Here is a 21,695-nt window from a genome sequence, read left to right on the forward strand (position 1 = left end):
TTCAGTTCATGTAAGTCCCTCTAGGCCTTTCTGAAATAATTTTGCTGATAATTTCTTTTCTTTTCTTTTTTTTTTTCAAGCTTTTTATTTTCAAAACATATACACCTTTAAACTCTGGGCTGTAATAATTGTTCACTTTTATTTGTCTCCTTTTGAGGCACACAATGACACCTCCATGCTACGTGTTGGGGGACAACCCTTGTTGCACATGGCAGAGAAAAAAAATCTCCACCAATGAGAATCTCACATCAATGGACTTCGGTGTTTTGATTATATTCATGTTATACTTTATAATTTATGAAATATTGTATACCCATATATGGTGATCCTCTTGCTTGTTATCACAGTAAGGACAGACCTGTAGGCTCACAGAAGGGGTCCATAAGGGTCCTATGCTCTTTTTGGAGATAAGATAGCATGGGAAGTACATCCAAACCTAAAATAAGGATGTTGGGTGGGGTACCAAAAAGGCAGGCTGACCAACTGTGCAAGTTCAAGAGAAGATCCAAGATTCAGTGTAGGAAAAACTCAGGAAAATAAGGATTTGGCTGGAGTGGAGACAAGAACCACAGCAGAGAAGACCTCCTATTGGTTGTTTAGTGAAACTTTGTGGGCAGAATCCATCACCTTTGATCATATTCCATGGGCCCCTGCTTCTGCTGGGTCATCATCTTGGATGCTGGCTTAATGACAAACTTTACACAGTGCTTTAAAGTTTACAAAACACTTTCCTTGCCAGAGCCCAGGGATGTAGGTAATAAAAATATTTTCCTCGTTTTACAAAGGATGCCAAGGCTGAGAGATCAAGCAACTCACTTAATTTAAATTGCTTAACATCTGATGAGTGAGGGGGGCAGGATTTCAATCTAGTTCTTCTACCTCTAAGACCAGGGTTCTCCCTCTTCATGAACAGAAGGTGACTTTAGGGAGGTTATTCAATGTTTCTCCTTAAAACTGGGAGAGAAGAATAGATGGCCCCCTAAACACTTTTATAACTTTAAACTTATGATCTTAAGGTTGTGGTAATGAATCTCTAATGTTAGAGAATCAGCCACCTGGAAAGTAGGGGTTTTATTTTTTTTGTAGTGGAGGAGTTGAGGTAGGGATGGCATTTCCAACATTCTTTAAATCAAAGTTAATAAAAAGCTATTTACTCTGGTCATGCATAGATATGATAATAATAAAATTGAAAAATGACTTTATTATTTGTTTCTAAGCCTTTGTTCCTAAATCCTTGCAACTCTTAAACCTGTGTGGGTGTCATAATATTCCTTGCTGTTACAAATATAATTTGGAGAAGGTCAGAAAGAACAGTTTACTAAATTGTTTTATGGTCAAGCCCCCACTTCTTATCTTTATTTTTTATTTATTTTTGAGGAGCATTTAATATATACTTATTGATTGATTAAAAAGCCCAATACACAATGACATATTGAATATATCAGCTATTTACTAGATTTAGGGAATACAAAGAAGTGAGACATAGTCTCTGACTACAACTTAAAAATCCATTGTTTATAAGATATTATGGAGGCTTAGTTTTTTAAACATATGTATTAAAGACAAGTCAAGATAATCAGATCATTTTTAGAAAGAAAAGAAATCATCATCCCTGATTATTAGGAAGTCTTTCTATCTTCTCTAGTCATCCTCTCCAATATTGATGCTAACAAATACAATTATAAGGTTTTCTTCTCATGAGAATCAGAAATTATGAAATCCTGGGATGCTGAAGAACCTTACATAAACTCTGAATAGAAGAATACAAAAGGAAATATAATGGAAAATTCATACAGAATTCATTGTAAGATGTAAATTTCTTTTTTTTAAAAAAGATTTTAATAGCTTTTTCTTTTTTCTTTTTTTTAAGTTTATTTTTAATACACGTTGTTTTATGAATTATGTTGGGAGAGAAAAATCAGAGCAAAAGGGAAAAACCATGGGAAAGATAAAAAAAAAAAAAAAAAAAACAGGGAAAAAAAGTGATCATAGCATGTGTTGATTTACATTCAGTCTCCTTAGATCTTTTTCTGGATGCAGAAGGCATTTCTGTCCAAAGTCTATTGGGATTGCTTTGGATCACTGAACCCCTGAGTAGAACCAAGCCTTTCATAGTTAATCATAAGATGTAAATTTCTTAAGACAACTGTCTTAGATTAAATTTTAACTTTTTTCTCCTAGTACTTAGTACCATACTTGCCACATATTAGGCCCTTAATAAATGCCAACTCAAAATGAAATCCCTTTAGTATGACTAGCAGTGAAATATCTGGAGAGCTCAGATTCAGCATTCACTAAAGCTGGAACAGATTAGCCAAAATACAGTTTTAATTAAGGTGTATGGAGGTGGACTGTTGGAGTAAGATTTGAATTCTGCCTTAGGCACTTACTAGAAGAGTCAGGATTCTCTCTCAAGCCTCATTTTGTTATTGTTGTTCAATCCATTCAGTCAAAACTCTCGAGACCCCCTATTTAGGGTTTTCTTGGCTAAGATGCTGGAGTGCTTAGTCATTTCTTTTTTCAGCTTATTTTTCAAATGAGGAAATTGAGGCAAACAGGATTAAGGGAATTGCCCAGGGTCTCACAGCTAGCAAGAATTTTGGGCCAGATTTGAGCACAAGAAAATAAGTCTTCTTGACTTTCCTGCATTCTATCTACTGCATTATCTGCTGCCTCTCAGCCTATTTCCTTACATATAAAATGAGGATAAAAACAATAATCTATTTCACAAAATTGTTGCAAGAATCAGATGAAATAAAATAGTTGAAATGCTGTGTAAACCTTAAAATACTACATAAACACTAAATGTTATTATTAGATTAGCAGAATCTAATAATAGAAAGGAGTAACGTGATCCACATTTGATGGAATTGTAATCATTCTGGAATAGAGGAATGACATTTATTGTTAAAAGCATTTTATTTTATATTGATTTTTTAAAAAATCCTTAAATTGAATTCTGTAATGATTTGTATTCAAAGGCTGCTCAACTTAGGACATTGTCTAATTTATCAGAATCTTCTGTTTCTGGCTTCTTAAGAGAGAGGTTCAAGTTCAGTAGGTATCTGTCTTTACCTTTTTTCCTTCCTGACCCTTCCCAGTTACCACCCATTCCTTCCATGTCCCTCACTCATCTTACTAGCCCCTTGCAAAGTGGCAGTTACAGAATGACAGAGATAAATGGGATCCTAGAAAGCTGGTCAAACTTCCCATTTAAAAGATGAAGATACTGAGGCTGAGAAAGAGGAAGTGACTTTCTCATGCTGTGTAACTGCTTTTTTTTTTTTTTTTTAGCAGGAGGATTGAGACTAGAACTGGCTTTTTCCACTATTTCTTAGCAAAGCTGACAAAATAATTCAAGGTGAAGTTTTGGCAGCTGATAATAGTTTAGTGAATTAGCTCTTAGGGAGGCATTTTGCATTTTAATGGAGGGCAATACAGTACTCTCAGGGGAATAAATTTCAAATGTCAGATTTCATTGGGGATGTTTGTTCTATTTTAAATATTAGTAATAATACAAGTGACATTTATTGTAAATGCTAAGGTTGCAAAAGACTTTATGCCATTTCACTTGAGTCTCTTAATTTTTCGAATAAGTATGTCTGGTGCTGTTATTCCTGTTTTGCAGACGAATAGATCATAGAAGGAAAAAACAGGAACTAACATCCATTTGGAAGAGGTGAGAAAGGGTATGAATTGGGCTGGATAGATAATAAGGCTAACAAATAGTCTAGTGACCTAGAATGGGGTAGAATGAAAGTGGTGAAATAGGGAGAAAGTTGAAAGTGAGTCTAAAAAGTTTATATAAGTTAATAGTAATATAATTAAATTAATGATATTGATAATAGTTGACATGTTGTAATATGGAGAAACTGAGCAAGATAGAGATTAGAGAACAATTTAATAATTTATTTCAAAGGGAGGGATTTACCGGGACCAAATGGATCCATGGTTTGGTCCCAGGGCTGAATGAGACTATCCTCTCCAAGAATCCAGCCCTGAATGTTGGATATAAGATTCTTTTATAAGGTAACAAGAACGATGACATAATGGGGGAGGTACCTGGATGGGGATGACCTAAGGGGGGGAAGGTACTGGAGAGGCTCCAGATATTCTAAGGATGTCTAAAATGGATAAAGACCTTTATCCCATCAAACATTAGGAGGGAATGATTATATATATATATGTATATAAAAGACCTTTATCCTAACATTAAGAGGGAATGGTTATAACCTGAGGCAGAGCAACTGAAAAGGACAACTAGGGAAACTGGGTCAGGACATTAAAAGAGAACTGTGGCACAACAATGTATAAAACATTTTTATGCATATCATCTATAATAGAATGAAATGAATTGTGAAAGCTGTCTCACAAATGGAGACAGTGTTCTAAAAATTGAGTGAAGTTCAGCTGTGCTCCAGGCCAGGTTTCTTTCTCCAGAGATCGTGTGTTTACAAGGAGTGGGATTATACAGTCTTCTCTTTGTGAGACTAAATTGGGGCCACCTTGGCATTGAAACTCTCATATAAGGTAATTTAGTAATCCTAAAGATGTGTTTGGATTGAAAGTTTTTCCTCATTTAAGACTCAGAATGTGAGGTCATTTGTCCTGACTAATCAGGCAAAGATCCAGCCTATAGAGAGTGTTAGCCCAGGCCCCTGTTGTCTGTTAACTGGACCTCTCCTCTCCTTGTCTGACTGCTTGTTGGGAGGGAGATGATCTTTCTCAAGAGATGGTAATAAAATTCCTTTCTGTTTTTACCTTGAGAAATCTCTTTGATTTCATTTGAGCTGGTGATCTTGTCCCACACATTATCAATATTAATTTAATTATTAATATATATCATATATTATTATACAAATTACACATATTATCTTCAGAACAATCTCCTCATATAGGAAATATAATATAAATATATTCAAGATGGAATCTCTCTTGAGTGTGTTGTGGGGCCCACAGAGAGACATGAATACATATCTCTCAACATTTCCTTCTCTACCCTTTTCCAAGATAGACTTTAATTACTTCCTGGAGGAAAGAAGGAAGTTGAGGTCACAAGCCAACCACTCTGTTCTTTTTAGAGAAAGGGAGTGCCAGGCTAGAATTATATCTATCTGCTCTTTTAAATACTATTAATCTAGGCATGACTCCCCATCAAATACCATTTTCACAATGAACATACCTACAAATCACAAAGAAATTAGAGAAAGTATACATAAAAGAATATATTTCAGACAATACAGATTAAAAAACTCTCCGATTACTGTTTTTATTTGTTAATTTTTTTGTAATACTAGATTTTTCTTTTCAAAATATATGCAAAGATAGTTTTCAACATTCACCTTTTTAAAACCTTGTGTTCCACATTTTTCTCTCTCTTCCTACCTTTTTCTTCCCCTAGACAGCAAATAATCCAATATAGGTTAAACATGTACAATTCTTCTAAATATATTTCCATATTTGTTATGCTACATAAGAAAAATCAGATCAAAAGGAAAAAAAAATGAGGAAGAAAAAAAATCAAGCAAGCAAACAACAACAAAACAGTGACAATGCTATTTTATGATCTACACTTAGTCCCCACAATCCTCCTTCTGGATGCAGATGGCTCTCTCCATCACAAGACCATTGGAACACCTGAATCACCCCACTGTGAAAAGAGTCACTTCCATCAGAACTGATCATTGTTGCTGTGTATAATGATTTCCTGGTCCTCCTCATTTCACTCAGCATCAGTTCATGTAAGTCTTGCCAGGCCTCTCTGAAATCATCTTGCTGGTCATTTCTTACAGAACAATAATCCATAACATTCATATATTGCAATTTATCCAGCCATTCCCTGATGGGCATCCACTCAGTTTCCAGTTTCTTGCCATTACAAAGAGGGCTGCCACAAACATTTTTGCACATGTGGGTCTCTTTCCCTTTTTAATAATCTTTGGGATACACACCCAGTAGAGAGCTCTCCCATTCGAAGTGAGATAGCTTACTTAGCTTAACCAAGAGAAAGAGTCTCACCCAAGAGGGCGGAAAAAAACCCTGGAATCTCTAATGTAACAAGCTAGTAATGGGGACATGATTAAGTTCTACCCATTGACTTCTTTCTAGAATTTTTCTCCCTTCTTGACTCTGGAGAGATGCTGATACTCCCCATCTTCTTTCTCAAAGCTATAAGTCAGAAGAAATGATGGGATTATAGAGACTGGATCTTTTTTTTGCTCTCTCTCTCCCTCTGGATACTTCTGTCTCACCCTTCACGAAGCTTCAGTGAATTGATCTCTCCCACTGAGAAGTCTCTCACCACTGGGCTTCATGAAGGCTTAGGTTACACATGTGAAATTATGTCTTCTTTATAGCTGAGAGAGAGAAGCAGTATGTATAGTGGAACAAGATCTGGAGTCAGAAGCACTTGAGTTCAAGCCTTGCCTCTGACATATCCAAGCTACAGGTCTCTGCACAAGTCATTTAATCTTTCAATGCTCAACTCAACTCTCTAAGAGTATATATTGTAGAGAAGGTGTGGACTTGCATTGGTATAAAAATTTTATTCACCCCAAAACTCTTTGTTCTAATCAGCCAGGCAATCAATTAGCATTTACTGAGTATCTACTATGTTCTGGGTCCTGTGCTAAGCACAAGGGGATACAAAGAAAAACAAAAGATGGTTCTTGCCCTCAAGGAGCTCCTATTGGAGAATTCAACCAATAAACAAATATGGACAAACAAGTAACATACAGGATAAATAGGAAATAATTTGTAGAGGGAAGGCACTAGAACTGAAAACTTGAAAAAGACTTTCTATAGATAGTAGATTTTAATTGATATTTAAAGGAAGAAGCCAAGGAGTCTAAGAGGTAGATATGAGGAAGGAGAGAATTCAGGCATGGGGAGGCAGTCAGAGAGCATGTGTAGAGCAGAAAGATGTAGTGTCTTGTTCATGGAATGACACTGAGCCCATTGTCACTGGACCAAAGAATATATGGGATGAAGGTATGTAACAAGGCTGGAAAAATGAGGAAGATAATGATTATGAAGGTCTTTGAACACCAAATGGAGGATTTTCTATTTGATTCTGGAGATGATGGAGAGCCACTGGAGTTGCTTGCATTGGAAGTCGGAAAAAGGGGACATAATTGGACTTGTCCTTTAGAAAACTGACTTTGTTAGCTGAGTGGAGAATGAATAAGTATGGGGGAAAAGACTTTAGGTGGTAAAATTTACCAATCAAATCACAAGACTAGTCCTATACTTTAAAAATGAGGAAACTAAGGCTTGAAATAATCACATAGATAGCTGATGGCAGAATATCAATCCAGATCTCTTCCCTATTAGTTTAAATCCTTTTTTAAACCTTTTTTTATTTAGAATTTTTTTCCCACAGTATATATGCATGAGTAATTTAAAAAAAAATAATATTATCCCTTGTATTCATTTTTCCAAATTATCCCTCCCCTCCCTCCACTCCCTCCCCCCGATGACAGGCAATCCCATACATTTTACATGTGTTAGTTTAAATCCTTTTTAATTACACCATGTTGCCTCTCAAGTTTTGGAGCTATGGGAGCAGGCAGAAAACTACCAAGATTCATTGGAATTTAGTCTTCACTTCAGCTCTTTAGAAAATGAAAACTTTTCCCTAACCTCAGTCCCTGCAGCTAAGTGATACAGAGGATAGTTTTGGAAATCAGGAATACCTAAATTTAAATCTGGCTTCAGATACATAATAGCTGTGAAATCCTGGGCAAGACACTTAACCTTGTTTACCTCAGTTTCCTCATATTTAAAATGAACTGAAAAAGTTAATGGCAAAGCACTCCAATATCTTTGCTAAATACGGGATCATCAAGAGTTGGATGTAACTGAAATGACTAAAGAAATCTCTTTATGACTTGTCTATATCTGAACTGGCTTTCAGATGAGACTTAATAAAGAAAGAAACCTTAAGGTCCCCCTCCCTGAATCCTCTGAATTCTCCCAGAAAGAGGGAAAACTAAAGGAGGAGGGGGAGCAGAGGAAACAGTGTACAGCATCCAGATGTAGCATTCAGGACTGTTTCTTTCCAACTTGATTAAGCAGAAGGGAAAAGGGTAAGTAATGCACCAAGACATGATATGCACTCAATTGCTTCTACTTCTCCTTTCCAGCTGGCATCCGCCCCATGTCGACACTGCCTAGATTACTCTGCCCTAGTTTCACCCACTTACTTAACAAACCTTTCCATTGACTCTGACTAAATTTTTCTGAAATATCAGAAATTTCCCCCTCCATTTTTCCTGCCTCATTTCTGATGACATTACAGTGTGTATCAAAGGGCTGACTTCAGTTCCTTACTTCATTGGTTTTTATCCAGATTGGCCAACTGAGTAGGATTTTTAGAAAGGTACTTGGCAGTGACCCTTTACTTGTCAAGTACAATTTTCTAATTTTGACTGCTTTAGCCCTCAGCTGCTGTCTAAATTGCTTTTGCTATAGCAATTTAAGAAAAAGACATATCTATTGGAAGTTCTTTCCTCTATATACAGACAAATGCAAACTTTCAGAGCAGAACCAGAACATTGTGAACAGTAACAACAATGTTGTAATATGATCAACTGTGAAAAACTTAACTACTCTGATCAATACAATGAACTAAGACAATTTCAAAAGATTTATAATGGAAAATGTGTCCATTTGTAGAAAAAGAACTATGGAGTCTGAAAACAAAAACAAAGAATGCTATTTTCACTTTTTTTTTCTCATTGTTTTCCTCTATTGTTCTGTTTGTTCTTTCAGAACATGATTAATATGGAAATATGTTTGACATGATTGCACCTGTGTAACCTATATTAGATTGCTTGCTCTCTTGGGGAGGAGAGAGAGTAGAAAAGGAGGGGATTTGGAACCCGAAACCCTATTAGAAATGAATGCTGAAAACTATCTTAACATGTAATGGGGGGAGGGGGGATAAATGCTATTTACAAAACAAACAAACAAACAAAAAAAACAAGTACAAATTTCAGAGTGTTCCAAAGACAACTAGAACATCTAAGGTTTCTTTCAGCTTTTAATTAAAAAAATCCTGTACTGTCAGAGATACAGCTAGTTAAGGATCAAGTTTCAAATGGATTTTGCTTGGGGGTGGAGTAGGGAAAAGATTGTGTTGGGTAGTTGTGATTATAGAATCTAAATCTGATAATGAATCAGAAATCTGGTCTCATTCTAAATCTGAATTCTTTGAATGTTGATTTATTTTTATCCTATACTAGGCAACTTGTTAAGGGAAAGACCAGAGGTTTAGGATCTGCAGCCCTAGGTCCTAGCTAGTTTTCTAGCTGATTGATGAGTGGCTTTGGACAAGTTCTAAGTCCTTCCATCTTCCACCTTTCTATGTCTCAGTTTCTTCATTTTTCCAACATAAATAAACCTTCCTGCCTCATAGAGCCATGGTAAGGATAAAATGAAATAATTTTTAGTACTAAACTTAAAAAAAATTGTAAGAAGTGATAATGATATTCTGAAAATAATGTCTTGAACCAGACTTTATTTTGCCTGGTTGCAGGATTATCTTTTTAATGGGAACAAAAATGGTTCTTTTCTTGTTCACTTTCTGGTTTTCTGTTTATCTCTTCTTAGACTTTGTCACTGTTTTTTCTTTATTCTGCTGACAGCTAAGTGTGGGCAACTTCCACGGCTCTGTTTTTGTCTCAGTTTTCTTCTCTAATTTTTTTTTTCTTTTTGTAATATTATTCATTTCTATGGCTTCAAGGTGACCCACAAATCCATACCTTTATATCTACTGTCCCATTTATGCTTTAGTACAATATCTCCAAGTACACATTAGATATCTTCACATGGATCTTCACTGGCACCTCAAAACTCAGTCTGTGTAAAACCAAATTCATCTTCCCCCCAAATCCTGTTCCTCCTCTTGACTTCCTTGTTTCTATTGGTGGCAGCACTGTCCTTTCAATCACCCAGGCTTGAAATTGCCAAGTCATTTTTTGCTTTTTTTTTCATTTTCTATATATAATTACTTGACAAGTCATGTCCAGTTTCCCTCAGCAATATCTTTGACATCTCTTCCTTCCTTCCTATTTCTACTGCTACCACCCTAAAGTTAGACCCTCATTACTGTTGTAATAAATTCCTAACTTGCCTATCTTCCTCTATTTTTTTTTCTTCTCTAATATATAGTGATTTTCCAATACATTATATGATTCTCTCCTCCCTCTTGCTCAAAGGCTGTGTCAATAACTCCCCAATTGTTTTTTTTAATTTGATTTAATTTTCATTTATTTAAGCATTCTTATCTTTTAAAATTTTAAATTTCAAATTCTCTCCCTCCCACTTCATCCCGCTATACTCAAGGAGAAGGTAAGCAATATAGTATCTATTATACATGTGAAAGTAAGCACAACATTTCCATTGTAACAATTTAAAAAAAAAGGAAATTTAAAAATTATACTTTAATTTGTACTCAAAGGCCCTCAGTTCTCTATATGAATGAGGATAGTATTTTTTCAAAATGATTCAGTTCAAGTCTTTCACAATTGATCATCATTACAACATTGCTGTTACTGTGCACAATGATCTGCCAGTTATTTTCACTTCATTGTATATCAGTTCATATAGATCTTGCCATTCTTTTTCTGAAACCACTTCTCTTGTCATTTCTCATAGCATAGTAATAACTTCATCACAATCATTTGGCACAATGTGTTTAGTCATTTCCTAATTGATGAGCATCCTTTTAATGTCTAATACTTTGCTATCACAAAAAAGCTTCTATAAATATTTTTGTACAAATAGGTCCCTTTCACCCCCTTTTATCTCTTTGGACACAGAATGACTAATGGTATTGCAAGGAAGTGCTGTGCTACCCACAACGTCTTTTGCCCTGTTAAGCATTATTTATAGTGAGAACAAGCTAGAAACAGCTTTTGTGTTCACCCATTGAGGTATGTCTGAATAAACTATTAACAAAATATTAATGCAACAGAATAACATTGTATCATGAATTTACAAATATAAAGAATACAATCATTTGGCACAACCTGTTAAGTCATTCCCTAATTGATGAGCATTCTTTCAATGTCTAATACTTTGCTATCATAAAAAGGAAAACTGCAAGATGTTAGAGTGAAGTATAATCAGAATAAAAAACCTACCAAGGTCCTTCAGTATTTCAATAGATTTCATCTGTAAAACTTTTTCTTTTACTGGTACAATATCCAAATCTTCTTATCTTCTGTGATTTTGTCCATGTCCTCTTACAAATTTCTCATAGGATGCTACTATACTGGAAAAACTTTTCTCTGTGATTCTTGCCACTGCATATTAGATGGCACAACAATCGAATTGTCCTGTTATCCCTTAATCTTACTACAGGACCCATCTACCTCTTTTTCCGATATTTCTATATTTCTTTAATAATTTTTGTGGTTCTTCTTATTGGTAATATATCAAGAGAGATAGATATAGTATTATACAAAGTAAGGAGCACTGGACTGGCAGTCATATTTTGATCTCTAACTATGCTATTTATTGTCTGTGACCCTTAAGCATGTTCTTTAACTTTTCTGGGTCACTTTCTCCTCTTCATAATTGAGGAATTGGATTAGATGACCTTTAAAGTTTTTTCTAAATCTGTGGTCTAATCCATCCATGTCTCCATTGTCTTTGGGTGAACTATAATTCTGATTCCCCAAAGATGTGATATTCCATGATCCCCACATAATGTGTAAAAGTTATAGTTTTTTAAAGAAGAAATTTAGGATCACTAAAATGACTATTTTAAAAAATAAATAGGAATAACAAAAATATAAAATGTTGATTTTATCTCAAACATTCAAGTTCCTCATTCTACTCACTTCCTTTGAGTACACCTCCACTCCACCTCAGTCATACCCAAAAAGGATCACTTTCTTGATTTTGCTGTTACCTGCAGATATACTCCCTCTGTGTTCAAGAGTTCCCAAATCCCCTTATCTAACCACGATTTATTGGCTTTCCATTTCTTTCTCTGCTTTCTTTTACTAAGCTCTGCTTTTCAATCACTCTATGATATCTGATTCTTCAATTCCTCAGTTCTCTCCCAGGTCATCTCTCCTGCACTGGACACTCTCTTCTCTTTCCCTTATTGATGAACCAATTTAATTCTTTAGTATTTCCTCACTTGAATCCCTAGTACCCTTCTCATTTTGTCCATTGCTTCCTGTCTGCCTTAGATCACTCCCACCATTTCCTTCCTTTGAGTCTATAAAAGTGTTGCTAAATGAAGGTAGGGGGAAAAAATCACACAATCACTCTGACTGAGCCTGCTATAGATGTATGCTGCACAGCTCCCACTGAGTCTCATATCACTCTTACACTTTTTGTTCCTCTCATCCTTTATGTCTACTTCACATAAAAGGTGGTCTTACTTCTTAACAAAGCTTTATTTTTCTACTTATTCAAGCAAACAAATTCCATCCCATCTCATGCAACAGATCACCCTTTCTGTCATTTCCACTCTATCAGGCTCTCTTTTTCTACTTCCCAACTGCAAACAGAGATGCCTATTTGCTCCCACACCTTTGGAAAAAACCCTCACTTGATCATTTTTTTTCTCCTGCTCACTATTGTTCTATATCTCTTTTTCTCTTTGTTGATAAACTCCCTGAAAAGAATATCTATAATTGTTGTATCCACTTCCTTTCCTTTTCCTCTCTTTTAATTCTCTGCAGTCTGGCTTCTTATTGAATCATTCAAACAAAACTGCCATCTTCAAAGTTGTTAATGATCTTTTAAATTGCCCAAACGAATGACTTTATCTCAATCCTCATCTTACTTGATCTCTCTGTAGTCTTTGACACTGTCAATCACCCTTTTCCTCTTGATATTCTCTTCTCCTTTCCATCTAATCATTCCTTTTTTACTCTCTTTTGTTGGCTATTCTCCTAGATCATGCTCCAATGTATTTGATTATTATTTTTATGCTGATTATTCTCAAATCTATTTATCATCCATCCCCAATGTCTCTCCTGACCTCTAGTCATATTATTGAACATATTAAATTGGATATCAGTAGATATTTTAAACTTAACATGTCAAAAAACTGAACACATTGTCTTTTCCCCAAAACTTTCCCTTCTTCCTAATTTTCCTATTACTTTTGAGGGTACCACCATTCTTCCAGTAACCTCCACTTCATAACCAAGATGTCATCTTCAACTCTTCACTCTCTTTCAGTCCCCATGTCCAATCTGCTACCAATGCCTGTGAATTTTACCTTTGTAACAGCTTTTTATATACTTCTGTATATTCCCTTTTCTCTTTCTTGACACTGCCACCACTTTAATATATTCTTTTATCATCTCCTAAATGGACAATCACAATAGCTTTCTGATTGGCCTCTTTTCCCCCAGTTTCTCTCCACTTAAATGAAGATTCCATTCAGTGCTCAAAGTGATTTTCATAAAGTGTAGATAGTTATGATTCTCTTTCATCTCTGGGATCAAATATAAAATATTCCCTTTGGAATCCAAGCTCTTCATTATTTTTTTATTTACTTGTTAGTTTTTTTTTTTTATTAAAGGTTTTTATTTTCAGAACACATGCATAGATGATTTTCAACACCCATTCCTGTAAAACCTCGTGTTTTGATTTTTTTTCTTTCCCTTCCCTTTACCTCCTTCCCTACATGGCAAGTAATTCTATATATGTTAAACTTGTGCAATTCTTCTATGCATATTTCCACAATTATCATGCTGAATAAGAAAAATCAAATCAAAAAGAAAAAAATGAGAGAAAACAAAATGCAAGCAAACAGCAATTTTAAAAGTGAAAATACTTATGTTGTGATCCACACTCAGTCCCTACAGTCCTCTCTCTGGGTGCAGTGGATCTCTTCATTAAAGACCTTAGGAATTAACTTGCATTACCTCATTGTTGAAAAGAGCCATGACAGTCCGAATTTATCATTGTATAATCTTGCTGTTGCTGTATTCAATGATCTCTTGGTTCTGCTTATTTCACTTAGCATCAGTTCATGTATGTCTCTATGAAATCATCTTGTTGATCATTTCTTAGAGAACAATAATATTCCATAACATTCATATACCATAATTAATTCAGCCATTCTCCAGCTGATGGGCATCCCACTCAGTTTCCAGTTCCTTGCCACTACAAAAAGGGCTGACACAATGATTTCCGTGCACATAGATCCTTTTCCATTTTTATGATCTCTTTGGGATAAAGACTCAGTAGAGACACTGCTGGATCAAAGGGTATGCACAGTTTGATAACTTTTTGGGCATAGTTCCAAATTGCTCTCCAAAATGGTTGGATCAGTTCACAACTCCACCAACAATGCATCAATGTCCCAGTTTTCTCACAACCCCTCCCAACATTTGTCATTATCTTTTCCTGTCATCTTGGTCAATGTGAGAGGTGTGTAGTGGTACCTCAGAGTTGTCTTAATTTGCATTTCTCTGATCAATAATGATTTAGAGCATTTTTTTCATGACTACAAATGGTTTTAATTTCTTCATCTGAAAATTATTTGTTCATATCCTTTGACCATTTATTAATTGGAGAATGGAATTCAATCCCTTCATAACTTGCCTCCCTTCACCTTTCCAAGTCTTCTTAAAACTGATACCTCTCCCTTAGTCTATGTTCCAATGACCTCCAATTACACTGACCTCTTTGCTGTTCCTCCCATAAGTCACTCCACCTCCTTATTTCATTTTCACTGACTGTCCCCCAAGCCTGAAATGTTGTCTTTTTAAAAAAAATCTCTTCCTTCTGGTTTCTCTGCTTTTCTTCATTAGTTAAAATCTCTAGGAAGCCTTTCCTGATCCCCTTTAATTCTCATGCCTTCTTCCTGTTGCTTATGTCCTATTTATATTCTGTATAATTTGATTGTATGTAATTGCATATTTCCTTCCCAAGTAGACTGAGTGCTTTAAGAACTGGGACTATCTTACAGCTTTCTTTAAATCCCTAGTGCTTCACACATTTGACAAACTGCTTGACAGACTGTCTTTGTATCTATCTATCCATCTCTTTGTCTGGCTCTCTATCTCTCTGCCTCTGTCACTCTCTGTCTCTCCATCTCTACTCCTTCCCCTCCCTCTGCTCTCTCTCTGGTTCTCCATTCAATTATGTATGATTTCCTTTAAGAAACAGCAAATACAGTTTGGAATTTGTGTTTTTATGTATGATTTTATTTCTTATTTATTTTAGTTGGTATTTTTAAGTTCAAGATATCTTTGTCTCTGTCTCTCTATAATATGTGTATGTATATATATATATATATATATATATATATATATATATATATATATATATATATATATATATATATATATATATATATATATATATATATATGATTTTAAAAGAGGAACAGAGATTTTGCTGCTCTCCTGAACATCACGTGTCAATGAACTAAAGAAATCCCTGCCAGATGAGCAGATGACACATGTGGGAAGGGAGGAAGGGATGAGGAAATGGGAGCAAGATGGATGAAGACATGGAAAAGAGGTCATGCAACTATTTATATTGGAAAAAAGAAATTCACCCACTCTCATCTCTCAGCCCTGAAATGGGAACTAGGACAGAATAGCTTACATTTTACATAAAAGAAGAAACTGGTGGCTGAGTTTATATTTAACTGCTGAGAACAATTATGGTTGTCTTACAGATAAGCTTTGGGCACTAGGTATATTTCCCAGTGAGGACAATTAAGTACGTAAGTGATTAAAGAACTTCATCTTCCTGAGTTCAAATCTGGCATCAGATAATTATTAGTTGGGCAAGTTGCCTCAATTTCCTCATCTGTAAATGTGCTACAAAAACAAATCAGAAGCCACTCTAGTATCTTTGCCAAGACAATTCCAAATGAGGTCATGAAAATTTGGAAACAACTGAACAACAACAATAAAATGTTACCTGGGTAACTTTCTGTGAAACTAGAATAAATAATGAATTATTCACCCCATTTTCACTATTCAATTTCTGAAGATTAAGTACTTGATCCAGAGTCAGAAAATCATCCAGGGTCTTGGAGTGCTTGTCTGGTTAAAATTGCCTGTGATATTGGTACTTTCTTTTGTAGGTGATTACAGAAATCATTGAGAAAGGTTTAGAAGGAATCCAGCCATGTTGTCACTAAGTTTCCATAGCCTTAGCTATGGAAATAGGTTCATAGTTTTCTTCTGTCTGTTTCATGCCATGTTTATCAAAAGCAATTTCAGGAAAATCCTTTAGCATCATTGTACAGTCAGAAAATTGATCTTCTTACCTCTCCCTTTTAAATGTATTTTTCTTCATTTTGACTATCCCTTTTCCTCAAGGCATTCTAGGACCCTAGTCTTTCTCTAGAAATGAGGAGGGAAATTTAGTCAGGAAGTTCATTTTCACTGATCAAGTCCCAGTTTGAGTTAATGTCCATGAAATGACCAAGAGCTAGAAAACAAGTGAGACAAAAGATAGGCCTAGTTTACCAGCACAAAAATGTCAGTCTGGGAGAGAACAGAAAACAATTGCTATTTACATTAATTTTAAGCCATCAAAACCTAAAGTAGAAACAGAAATAAAAATAGATGTCCAGGATGAAGAAGATGTCTGGCCCAATGCAGATGCTTAATTAAGTCTTGATCGGTGGGTTATCTGCAGCTGATAAGATAGTAGAAAACATCTTGGGTATGTTACAACCCTGTTGGTCCTGAATTTCCTACATGGTCTCTGAGGTCCTTTTGATTCTAGATCCATGATTCTATGTAAACTAAGTGGTGGTATAGTGTGATAGAGTTCCAGGTCATGAGTCAGGAAGACTCATCCTCCTGAGTTCAAATCTGCCCTTAGATACTTTCTAGATAAGTGACTCTGGGCAAGTCACTTAAGCCTTTTTGCCTCAATTTCCTCATCTATAAAACAAGAAGGAAATAAATATCACTCTAGCAACTTTGCCAAGAAAATCCCAAATGGAATCTCAAAAAGTCAGACATGACTGAAATGACTAAATATATAGGATATAGGAATGGATATAAGTTCATGAGGTGGGGGGTGTTGATGAGTGCTTTGTGTTCTACCAGCCTCATTCTTCTCTTCAGCCATGCTCTGGGACCCATGGTAAAGAAAGTCCAGTTAGATTCTCCATCTGAATGGCACATTTCTGAACTCTCTTTCATTTCTACATGGGAATATTATTCTGAACTTTATGCCTCTTTAATGCAGCCTAATACAATATTAGCTTTTTTGGCTCTCACAGCACACTGTTGGGTTTTACAAAACAAAGAATTATAATGATCATAATAAAAACCATAGTTTTTTGTCTGTACATGTATATTGGTTTAACCATTATTTACTTTGTTGCTTCCACAAGCATTCAAGGAACTTAGAGTCTGTTTGGGTAGATAGGTCTAACATATGGAACAATTAGGTAACAATATAAGACAATAGAAGCAATGATGAGATTATGTGGTACCAACTGTAAGTTCTATTGTTTTAAAAAAAGGCCTTTTAATTTAAACAGATGCAATTAATTGTGAGAGTATTGAAGGCTTGCTTTTCAAGATAACTGAAAAAGAAGATTTCAAATGATTAGGGAGAAAATAATGGATCAACATGAATGGTGCTTGAAAGGACTGTTCAGTTCAAAGGCTATATAGAAAATCTTTTTTTTTTTTAATTAAAGCTTTTTATTTCAAAACATATTCATGGATAATTTTTCAACATTGACTCTCACAAAACCTTGTGTTCCAAATTTTCCCCTCCTTCTCTCCATCCCCTCACCTAGATGGCAAGTAATCCAATATATGTTATACATGTTAAAATATATATTAAATCCAATATATGTAAATATATTTATACTATTATCTTGCTGCACAAGAAAAAAATAAAAAATGAGAAAGAAAACAAAATGCAAGTGAACAACAACAAAAAGAGTGAAAATGCAATGTTGTGATCCACACTCATTTTCCATAGTCCTCTTCCTGGGTATAGATGGCTCTCTTCATCACAAGATCATTGGAACTGGCCTGAATCATCTCATTGTTGGAAAGAGTCACTTCCCTCAGAATTGATTGTCATAAGCTACTCAGCCATTCTCCAACTGATGGACATCCATTCAGTTTCCAATTTCTTGGCACTACAAAAAGGGCTGCCCTATATAGAAAGTCTTAGCAGTGCTGAGGATACTTTTTTTTTTTTTCCTCCTGGACTCAGACAACTTGTTGGTCCCTGATTATAACTAAATCCTTCAATGAATAGGAACTTCAATTGATAGATTCATGTTACATGATTTTGTTTGTTTCTGGCTCTTGCTCTTTAACCTCCCCCTTCCTCTCAAAAAACAACTGCCTTTCCCTTCTCTCTCCAGCTTAATCTTATCTGTATTTCTAGATCTGACTGACCTTTCACCAGAAAGTCCATCTTCTCCAAGAAGATTTTCCTTACAAGGCTGTCTTGAGTCCAACATACAGAGGAGCAGGTCAGTGACACATGTAGAAATCATCAGCAAAAGATGACAGAAAAAGGTAATAATAAATGTTGGAGGGGACATGGGAAAATTGTTGGTGGAGTTGTGAAATTATCCAGCCATTCTGGAGAGCAATTTGGAACTATACTCAAAGAGTTATCAAACTGTGCATACCCTTTGTCCCAGCAGTTTTACTACTGGGCTTAAATCCCGATGAAATCTTAAAGGAGGGAAAGGGACCTGCATGTGTAGGAATGTTTGTGGCAGCCCTCTTTGTAGTGACAAGAAACTGGAAACTGAGTGAATTCCCATCAATTGGGGAATGGCGAAATAAATTATGGCATATGAATGTGATGGGATATTATTGTTCTATAAGAAACTATGAGCAAAATGATTTCAGAGAGACTTACATAAACTGATGTGAAGTGAAGTGAGTAGAGCCACAAGAGAATGTATACAACAAGATTATGTGAAGATCAGCTGTGATAGATTTGGCTCTTTTCAACAATGAGGTAATTCAAGACAGTGATGGAAAGTGGCATCCACATTCTGAGAGAGAACTCTGGAGACTGAATGTAGATCAAAATATAATATATTTTTTTAATTTTTTGTTGTTATTGTTGTTTGTTTGCTTGCTTTTTCTTTCTGGGTATTTCCCCCCCTTTTGATCTGATTTTTCTTATGCAGCATGATGAATATGGAAATATATTTAGAATAATGGCACATGTTTAACCTATATTGGATTGCTTGCTGTTTGGGGGAGAGAGAAGAGCTTCTAAACATTTTCCACTTAAGACCTTTTTTTGACTGAGAAATTTTTACATGACCCTTGCTACATAGATATAGAAAGTATGTATTCAAATCAAATGTTTACTGATAATTAATCATAATTTCATATTATGTTATATTAATCATAATTTCATATTCAGTTATGTGACCCCATGGGGGTCACAAATCACAGCTTAAGAAGCCTTGGACTATATGACAATCCAATGAAAACACATAGAAATTGTTATCATTTCTTAATTTTCAAAGGGGACCAATGGCAACATGATTTTGGGGTAGAATAATGGATGAATGGTAATGTTTTGACTGATACCCGAATAGGATTTAATTGTGGAAGAATGCAGAAAGTTATCAGCTTCACTCTTCCTGAATCATCAAAGTGCAGAGTCAAGACAAAAGTCAAGATGACTAGTAATGGCCTGGAAGACACTGACCTTGCCATCTTGTGTGTCTGACTATGCTCTAAATACTCAATGTCAGCTTCATTACTGTGAGAACAAATAGTTTTCATCCACCCATTCCATTGGAGGAAATCTTTACATTCTTGAGCTAAATGTCCCCCTAAACTGCTAATGGTTTTGAAGCCATTGGATTAGCTTCTGCCTGATTCAATTGGCTTAGTAAGACAGTTTTACCTGAGCGTGGCTGGTGTGCATGCTACAACTTTTTGGAGCCACAGGTGAGAGATGAGTGACAGGTAGATACTAAATGTGGATGAGAATCATAAGAAAGATTTGGCAAGTCCTTACACTGGAGGTGCTAGTTTTCCCTGAACATCCCATAGTAATTATGTTCTCTGGGACAGCTAGGTGGTGCAGTGGATGGAGTGCTGGGCCTGGAGTCAGGAAGACTCATATTCCTGAGTTCAAATCTGGCTTTGAACATTTAACTCTTCCGTTTTCTCATCTGTAAAATGAACTGGAGAAAAAAATGGCAAACCATCCCAGTATTTAAAAAAAAAATCCTAAATAAGATCATGAAGAGTCAGACACAACTCAAACAACTAAAAGACAATTATGTTTAAGAAGGCAAAATTTATATATATCTCCATTATTAAGAAAATAGCAGAAATGGGATGAGGCAATCCCTACTATTCAAGAGAGGGGAATTAGGAACTAAGCAACTAAAAGGCCAACAAAGTATTAAAATCAAACTGGTTTGTACAAGTGAGAAAATTAATTATAGAAGTCAAGATTCAGGTCAGGATCAGGAGGCAAAATGTAAAGAGCATTGGAAGAGTTGACTATTTGACTCAAATCATCTCCTATATTTTTAGTTTTTGATAAAGGCCACTTGTGTTCCTTGTGCTTACTTTGTAATGATAAGCCTTTGGAATTCTGGGATAGAGCTACTATATTCCATTTTGTCTCAATCACACTGAATCATGGGCTCTGACTTGCAGTGTTATATTCCTCTGATGATCCAGTTCCTAGCTTTCTGCTTAATGTTTACTCTTTCTTTTCCTTAGCACAGGTGACCAAATCTGATACTGAGATGGATATTTCCAGCACTGATGGTTACTTCATGAGCTACAGTAATTAAGAGGTCTAGGTGACAGATGGCTGCAGATATTCACTGAGAGTGTACTATAAATCTTTGTGGAGAGGATCACTGCCATCAGGAGGATGATACCAAGGTATGCCCTTGGCATTCTAGAAGAGATGGAGCTTCCAATCCCAAACTTTGAAACTTCCAGGACTCAAGATTCCATTCCTTGTATTTAAAAGAGAAGAATGATAAGGACACCTCATTTCTTAGAAGGGGGAAGAATCCTTGAAGCCTTTCCCTCTAATAGAATGTTTATGCGTGCTTTCCTCATGATTCTTCAGGAAGTAATTTCTTAGCATCCTCCATGTGGAGACTTCATTTTAGCAAGCTGCATGTACACCAGACCTCTGTATAGACATGTAAGCAATTCTTTTGTGTAGAGGAAATAAATAACTGTCTTAAACTTCCATCTACTTTGTATATTAAGTTCTTTTTCAGAAGGAAGTCTGGTAACTCCTTTCAGGAGGCTCTAGGTATGAAACATAACTAAGCTTTAAATGATTTTCCCTTAGTTCCAGAGGATTGGGACACATTGGAAATAAGTGATAAGTGAAATACTTCTTCAAAATTACCAAAGCCAGGATTAAAAAACCAATTGTCAATTCCAATCAGGCATAGTTTAATAAGTATCTATCATGTGCTAGACACTGCATTCTTTCCACTACATCATACTCCCATTATAATCTCTGTCTGTCACTAATTTACTTGTAGTATGATCTATAACCTCTCTATACTGAAGATGCCTTTCCTATAAAGAGAGATTAAAACTCCATTCAGTCACCAAAGTGATTTTCGTAAAGTGAGGGTCTAACCATGTCATACAGGGTAACTAAGTGATACAGTGTATACAATCAGGGCCAGGAGTCAGGAAGACTCACCTTGAAGATACCAGCTGTGTGACCCTGGGTAAGTCACG

General features: G+C 35.6%; 1 long non-coding RNA gene across 4 annotated transcripts in view; it reads left to right on the plus strand.

The window, feature by feature from the left end:
- The window catches only part of LOC141561711 (uncharacterized), a 31,636-nt gene extending 10,450 nt beyond the window's left edge, over positions 1-21,186 (plus strand). For 3 of the 4 annotated variants that reach the window (XR_012488133.1, XR_012488131.1, XR_012488132.1), the window contains exons 2-3: positions 18,370-18,457; positions 20,700-21,186. This is a non-coding gene — a long non-coding RNA (uncharacterized LOC141561711). Of the gene's footprint in view, positions 1-5,513; positions 5,742-18,369; positions 18,458-20,699 lie in introns of those variants that run through there. The other variant, XR_012488134.1, reaches the window with a different exon arrangement.
- The last annotated feature ends 509 nt before the right edge of the window (positions 21,187-21,695 follow it).

Source organism: Sminthopsis crassicaudata, chromosome 3 (assembly GCF_048593235.1).
Source record: "Sminthopsis crassicaudata isolate SCR6 chromosome 3, ASM4859323v1, whole genome shotgun sequence".
NCBI classification, from domain to species: Eukaryota; Metazoa; Chordata; class Mammalia; order Dasyuromorphia; family Dasyuridae; genus Sminthopsis; species Sminthopsis crassicaudata.